This window comes from Pongo pygmaeus, chromosome 5, assembly GCF_028885625.2.
Source record: "Pongo pygmaeus isolate AG05252 chromosome 5, NHGRI_mPonPyg2-v2.0_pri, whole genome shotgun sequence".
NCBI classification, from domain to species: domain Eukaryota; kingdom Metazoa; phylum Chordata; class Mammalia; order Primates; family Hominidae; genus Pongo; species Pongo pygmaeus.
In genome coordinates this window covers 36,945,295-36,953,658 of record NC_072378.2, presented here as the reverse complement: position 1 = coordinate 36,953,658, position 8,364 = coordinate 36,945,295, and positions in this window count along the sequence as shown.

Here is an 8,364-nt window from a genome sequence, read left to right as displayed (position 1 = left end):
TTGGGATTACAGGCACCCATCACCATGCCCAGCTAATTTTTGTATTTTTAGTAGAGATGGGGTTTCATCATGTTGGCCAGTCTGGTCGGGAACTCCTGCCCTCAGGTCATCCACCCACCTCGGCATCCCAAAGTGCTGGGATTACAGACATGAGCCACCACACCCAGCCAGAAGCCAGTTTTTAATCATGGTTTTGAAATAAGAACATAATATGGAGAAAAATTATTTTGTCAGTTCATTTACACTTCAGCTCTGCAACTAGCTCTCTCTAGAGGCTAATTATTTTGGTTTATCCAAAGCTGCCTCTCCAGAGAGACGACTAAGTGAGAACAAGAAAATAGAGCATCCAAAAACAAAGACAGCCAGGCGCAGTGGGTGCGGTGGCTCATGCCTGTAATCCCAGCACTTTGGGAGGCCGAGGCGGGCGGATCATGAGGTCAGGAGATCGAGACCAGCCTGGCCAACATGGTGAAACCCCGTCTCTACTAAAAATACAAAAATTAGCCGGGCATGGTGGCGGGCTCCCATAATCCCAGCTACTCGGGAGGCTGAGGCAGGAGAATTGCTTGAACCCGAGAGGCAGAGGTTGCAGTGAGCCGAGATCCTGCCACTGTACTCCAGCCTGGGCAACGGGGAGAGATTCCGTCTCAAAAAAAAAGAAAAAAAGAAAAAAAAAACACAAAAACAAAAATTAGTCGGGCATGGTGGTGGGCGCCCACAGTCCCAGCTACTTGGCTGAGGCAGGAGAATCTCTTGAACCCAGGAGCCAAGGTTGTGCCACTGCACTCCAGCCTGGGCGACAAGAGCAAAACTGTCTCAAAAAACAAAAAACAAACAAAAAACACAAAGGCAGATAGAGTATTATGGGAGAGAGTCATTTGCAGGAGCCTCAAAAGGCCAGATTTCTACCATGTGGATGTCAATAAGAAAAGATATTTAAGCATTTCACACCTTTCTAGGCTTTCTCAGTTAGCCTAAGGAAGGCAGATTTCAAGGTGCATTTTGGAGAGAAGACGGCTGGATAGACACTATCCTGCAGCTTCAAGTTCTTAGTCACTTGCAGGGAGACTCTTGGCACTTGTTCTGCTGTGTCCTGAGGGATTATCTAAAAGCAAGAGGCCCCTGGGGTCGGTTCCTTCCCCCTAGAGAACCAACAGTATTTGCAGAAAAGCTTCCACTTACTTACATTCTCTTCCCAGGGTTTGAGTTTCTTAAAAAGGAGGTATCTTAATACAGGTTTCAAAAAAAACATGATAGGAGTCCTTCCCTACCTTGTGGCTTCTCTTGGTTATCTGTGGGCTTTTTGTTTAGAGTGACTGGGTTTTGTTTGGGTAAGAAACAATAAATGGGGTATGTGGTCGAGAAAGGCCGAAAGATGGTAGGAGGCAATTAGATTAATTAGGTAATTAAAGGGAGATCTGTGGGTGATTATTAACTTTGTTGCTAGCTACATTTAGGCATCAGTACATGTCTTATTTTTGTTACTATTTACAAATGACTTATACCCTTTGCTACTCAACAATCACAAAATATTCACATTTCTCTTCAGAAATTCCTCTTTGTAATACTGAAGATGAAACAGAACTTCTTTTTCTTTTTATTTTCATTTATTTATTTATTTTTTTTTTGAGACAGAGTCTTGCTCTGTCTCCCAGGCTGGAGTGCAGTGGCACAATCTCGGCTCACTGCAACCTCCGCCTCTGGGGTTCAAGCAATTCTCCTGCCTCAGCCTCCTGAGTAGTTGAGATTACAGGCACCTGCCACCACACCTGGCTAATTTTTGTATTTGTAGTAGAGATGGGTTTTCACCATGTTGACCAGGCTGGTGTCTAACTCCTGGCCTCATGATCTGCCCGCTTCAGCCTCCCAAAGTGCTGGGATTACAGGCATGAGCCACCATGCCTGGCCAAGACTTTGTTTCTAATCTCTGGCAAAATGATCATTTCTCCTCCTGCTATACCTATTTGTCTACCTCTTAAGAACATGGGGCGGTTCTGGATTTGTCTATTGTCTCCAAGCCCATTTTCCCTAGATTCTCAATATCCACAATACATGCACTGTGTCATGATGCTATTTTAGAATATTAACTATGGGTTTCATCCCCAGAATTTTCTTTTCTCCACAGCCTTTCCCCAGTGAACTAAATTGTCTCAGCTTAGGACAACATGAACCCAAAGAGGAAGGAGTCTTTTGTTGGCTTTTGTGCCACGATCTTGTGGGAAAGAGAAAGGACTCATGCACAAAGACAACATTTGAGGCTTGCAGGAATCTACCTCCAGATGAGATCAGGTCCTCGGACTGAGGGGAAGGTGACTGGAGAATTCAGAAGCTTGTGGCTCCCAGTCCCTGTGCTGTGGCCCCCCAATAACTGCACCAGGGAATTAGGAATGGAGATGAGAGGAATTCCCTGAAAACTGTTTTGGTGTGTTCAGTGGTTGTTAGGTGAAATCTTGTACAAGGAGGGTGTGTGGCCACTATCAGGCCACCTGGGGGATTGTTGCTTTAATAATTTACAATTATGACTTTGGACAATGTCTGGAAAAACACAGGGAAATTTGCATGCAAACAGTCCATTAACAAAGAAACAGGGAAAAAATGAAAATTTGTGAGAATGAGGGGGAACATTGAGATCACTTTAATCTAGTGTGCGTGAAGATTGTGCTCGTTCAGTACATTTCAGCTCAACCAGTATAACAGATGATATGCGGGAGCAGAAAGCCTCCCTCCCCCATGTCTTGCCATCAGCGAAGTCCTTGGAAATTAAATACAACCCAGGGGAAAATCTGGGGGTGTAGAATGACCCTAGCACATCTAATTGCAATCTGTGATAACTGCTGCTCTGGCAAAGCCCAGGAAACCACGCAAACCAGTCCAGGGGGACAGGGAAGGGCTCCCTGAGCAGAGACCTGAAGGGTGAGTTAGAGATAACTAGATGTTTGTGAAGGTAGAAAGAAAATCCAGTCCCTGGGCTGGCAATTACCTGGTGAGCCACTCAGAACCATTTTAAAAACATTGTCATGAGGAAGATGATGAGTAAACAGAGAACTTCAGGAAGGGACTGGTCCATGGTGGCAAATGCTGCAGAGAGGCCAAGCAAAATAAAGACCAAGAAGAGTCCATTGAAATACCATGGAGGACATTGGTGCTGACCTTGTCAAGTACAGCTGGAGCAAGTTGTGGGAAGAAGGCAAAAAAATTTTTTTTTTCCCAAGATGGAGTCTTGCTTTGTCACCCAGGCTGGAGTGCAGGGGTACAATCTCCGCTCACTACAACCTCCGCCTCCTGGGTTTGAGCAATTCACCTGGCTCAGCCTCCTGAGTAGCTGGGATTACAGGTGTGCACCACCATGCCCAGCTAATTTTTGTACTTTTAGTAGAGACGAGATTTCACCACGTTGGCCAGGCTGGTCTTGAACTCCTGACCTCGTGATCTGCCTGCCTTGGCCTCCCAGATTGCTGGGATTACAGGTGTGAGCAACTGTGCCTGGCCAGAAGTCAAAATTGCAGGAGGTCGAGACATATGGAAGGTGTAGAAATAGAGATGGTAAATGGAGAAAACTCTTCCCAGAAACTTGGCTGTGAAAGAAATGGTGAATGGCAGTAGTGAAAGCTGGACTTGAGGTCGAAGGAAGAGGCTTTTCCGATAGGGAGTCTTTGCACATGTACAAACATTAGGAGGAAGCAGCCTGTCCAGAGGGCAGGTAAAAGACAGGATGGAGACTCCTAAAGAGCCAGGAAGTGACACAAGCCAAAGCCCAGGTAGGAGCGTGGCCTAAAAGGGAGGAGAAAAGAATGAGAGTGGATGCAGATGCCTGTAGATTTGGTGGCAGAAGAGGGAGCTGTCTACAGCCTCTACTTTCTCTGTGACATGGGGAGACGATAGGATCTGCCAACTGGTGAGGGGCATCAGGAGTGTGGATGCGTTGGAAGGGTTGGCAAAACCAAAGAACTGAAGAAGGCAGAAAGGATTTGAACTAGTCATTACAGTGGTTACAAATTCCAGGTGTATAAGAAAAATTTCATCTTCCTATATTTTTCCAGTGTTTCTATTTGAAGCTCTCATTCCTTTCGATAGTCAATGTTTCATCTCAGTCAATTCATGAAGAGAGGACAGGTAGGCAGCTGGGCACATGGGTCTGGTAGCTCAGAAGAGGAATATGGGCTGAAAATGTCAATTTGGGATTCATCAGAATAGTTTGTCTTCTTGAGCCTTGGGAAGTATTGACTCAGCTCAGGGAGATGGAAGAGGCTGAAGAGCCAAACTTGGGAAAACCCCAACATTTAAAGGCCCTTGGAAGAAGAAGACTCTTCTGTGAAGAGTCAGAAGGTAGGAGGGAAAGCAGGAGAGTACCATGTCCCAGAACTAAGGGAAGTGAGTATTTTAAGTAAGTGGAAATAAAACGTCAACTAGGATTAGAATTATAAAATATCCACTGGGCCAGGTGTGGTGGCCCATGCCTATAATCCCAGCACTTTGGGAGGCAGAAGTGGGAGGACTGCTTAAGGTCAAAATTTGAGACCAGCTTGGGCAACATAGTGAGATCTTGTCTTTACAAAAAATTTAAAAAAAAATTAACCAGGCACAGTGGTAGTGCCTGTAGTCCCAGCTACTCAGGAGGCTAAGGCAGGAAGGTTACTTGATCCTCAGGAGGTCGAGGCTGCAGTGAGCGATGATAATGCCACTGCTCTCCAGCATGGGTGACAGAGTGATACCTTGTCTCTAAAAAAGTAATCATAATAGATCAGGAGTGATGGCTCATGCATGTAATCCCAGCACTTTGGGAGGCCAAGGTGGGTAGATCACTTGAGGTCAGAAGTTCGAGACAAGCCTGGCCAACATGGTAAAATCCCATCTCTACTAAAAATACAAAAATTAGCCAGGTGTGGTGGCACACAGCTGTAATCTCAGCTACTCAGGAGGCTGAAGCAGGAGAATCGCTTGAACCCGGGAGACAGTGGTTGCAGTGAGCCAGCATCATGCCACTGCACTCCAGCCTGGGCGACAGAGAGAGACTCTGTCTCAAATAAATAGATAAATAATAGTAATATAATTAATTAAGTAAAATATCTGTTGGATATCCTGTATTCTTCTTTCTTTGGGTTGAGGCACAAAGAACAGTGAGAAGATATAGTCATGACAACAGTCATAATATCTACTATTTATTGAGTACATAGCTCCTGATTATGTCATTCAACTAGCCAATCAATCAACCACATATTAACTGAGAACACAGCATGTGCCAAACACTAATGACAGTGTTTCCTCTCATGGTGCTCATTAGAGCTTCTCAACCTTTTTCACAGTCACACATGAAAAATCATACCCTTTGTACATCCCCAGAGGTAAATGAATGATGAGGCTACTCAAGGCTGCCTGAGCCCCTTGGCTGCCCTGAGGGCTGGGAGATCAATATCCCATCATCCCCTGCCTCTGATCAAAATTCTTTCTTTCAATATCTATTCTGATATTGAATGTGACTGTAGAGGAGTTTTATTATTATGAGGGCAGAGGTGAGGACCAGCATAGGGTAAAAGCTGCTAGTAGTCTTCAGTGGGTTAAGTAAGAACCTTGGAGAATGGGGCTGGTTTCAAAAGCTTGGAGCCGAAAAGAAAAACAGAAAAACAGCATTAGATTGTTCTGCTTTCAGTAATGAGGAGAGAAAGAGAGACGGAAGCTCATTCTAAAAATCAGGAAATGGAAAAAGTTACTCTAAAAATTAGGAAGATTAAACTGAGGATCTTTAACTAATCTGAGATTCAATCCTAAGGTTTCAGAGGTGAAAACACTTGTGAGTTTCTGTTGGCACATCTGTTTGTAGACACTGATGCCTGCTCATTGCGCACTGTGCACAGACGGAAGCACCCTGAGAGCATCTTGTTTCCTGCAATAGAGTGCAACTGAAAATAAGGCTGCAGGAATTAAATCAGATTGTCAATGGAATAGTTGAGTTCACTATGAAAAACAGCCCCATTTAGCTAAAATTCATTTTGATCTGTCAATGGGAAATTATGAAGCCCTTAAAAAAAAAAAGAAGGGGGCCTGGCTCAGTGGCTCACACCTGTAATCCCAGCACTTTGGGAGGCCGAGGCAGGCGGATCACGAGGTCAGGAGTTCAAGACCAGCTTGGCCAACACGGTGAAACCCTGTCTCTGCTAAAACTACAAAAATTAGCTTAGCATTGGCCAGGCACGGTGGCTCACGCCTGTAATCCCAGCACTTTGGGAGGCCAAGGCGGGCGGATTACGAGGTCAGGAGATCGAGACCATCCTGGCTAACACGGTGAAACCCCGTCTCTACTAAAAATCCAAAAAATTAGCCAGGCGTGGTGGCGGGCGCCTGTAGTCCCAGCTACTTGGGAGGCTGAGACAGGAGAATTGCTTGAACCGGGACCCAGGAGGCAGAGGTTGCAGTGAGCTGAGATCACGCCGCTGCACTGGGCTACAGAGCAAGACTCCATCTCAAAAAAAAAAAAAGAAAAAAAAGGACTGAGGCATTTCTATTTCTCCTGATGATCTGGAAGGCTTTCCAAAGTATATTTTTCAGCAAAGGATAATAAGGTGCAAAACTGTATGTTTAGAGTGTTATTAAAAAATATATGTATAGCTATGTTTGCATATGCAAAGAATATGGAAGGATGCAGAAGAAACTGGTAAGAGGTGACCCATGGGGAAGGGAGCTCAGTGGCTGGGGATCAAGGTGGAAGGTTTTCATTGCATACTCTTTTGAATTTTGTACCAAGTATTATTTATTTAGTGAAAAAATATATGGAAATACAGGAAAAAAAAACTTTTGATGAATCATTTCTGCAAGGTTCATTTGTAATGCAAACAGACACTCCCTAATTTGCTTTGGAAATGTTGACATTTGTGTACTGGATTTTCTTAAAGCATGAAATACCAGTGTCTGCAAACCACACCCCGGGTACTTAAATTTGAGGTCACTGACAAAACCAGCCATACAAGTATGACTTTCCAAAAACCTAAACATTGTTGAGAGAAGCAGAGTGAGTGCCAGGGCTTGATGCATCCCCAGCATCTGAGAATCTGGAAGGGACTATGGAGAGTTGGTGCAACCTCCTTTTTTTTTTTTTGAAATGGAGTCTCCCTCTGTCGCCCAGCCTGGAGTGCAGTGGTGCGATCTCGGCTCACTGCAAGCTCCGCCTCCCGGGTTCAAGTGATTCTCCTGCCTCAGCCTCCTGAGTAGCTGGGATTACAGGCACATGCCACCACGCCCGGCTAATTTTTTGTATTTTTAGTAGAGACGGGATTTCACTGTGTTACCCAGGATGGTCTTGATCTCCTGACCTCGTGATCCACCCGCCTTGGCCTCCTAAAGTGCTGGGATTATAGGCGTGGGCCACAGCGCAAGGCCTGCAATCTCCTTTCTTCAGAAATCAGGAAATGAGGGTCCAAAGGGGAAGAGACTTGCCTAATAAAAAGATTGTGCCATTTTGTGTAAAAAAAGTGAGAAACATAAGTCTCTGTATCTATATTTGCTTCCAATTGCATGAAGAACTCCAGAAGGATACACAAAAACAAATGGGAAACTGTACAGAGAGGGAAGGGGAACAATGAAAGGATGCAAGACAGAGGTAGAAATGACATTTTCACTTTTAATCTTTTATAATCCTTGATCTATTCTTTAAAAGAATGCAAAAACATTAAAAAGAGAGATGGACCATGACATCTCTATGACCCACAGTGCAGTTTTCAAGGACGACATCATGAGACTGTGTTCAGAGACAAATTAAGAATCCTGTGTTGGGAGCGGTGGCTCACGTCTGTAATCCCAACACTTTGGGAGGCTGAGGCGGGTGGATCATCTGACATCAGTAGTTGATCAGCCTGGCCAACATGGTGAAACCTCGTCTCTACTAAAAATACAAAAAATTAGCCGGCTGTAGTGGTAGGCACCTGTAGTCCCAGCTACTCGGGAGGCTGAGACAGGAGAATCACTTGAACCAGGAGGCAGAAGTTGCAGTGAGCTGAGATCGTGCCGTTGCACTCCAGCCTGGGCAAGAAGAGGGAGACTCCGTCACACACACACAAAAAAAAACCAAAAAAAAAACCTGTGTTGAAATCACAGATCAAATTCTACTGCTTCAAATACCAATGACTATTTAGAATATTTTGTCATATTGAAGTTTTGTCTTACTGAGATTTGTTTGAGATAATACAGGCCATCAGTTGGGCTTAAATCTCATTTTTAATTATAGGCAAATTTGTCAAAATTGTGTGATAACAGCCCATTGCTAGTCTGTGGATCCAGTCATACCAGGAGGTACCACAGGGCAGGAGAAAAATCAGTGGACAGGAAGTCAGGAAACCTGATTCTAACCAAGTTTTGTAACTTAATTAACGTTGT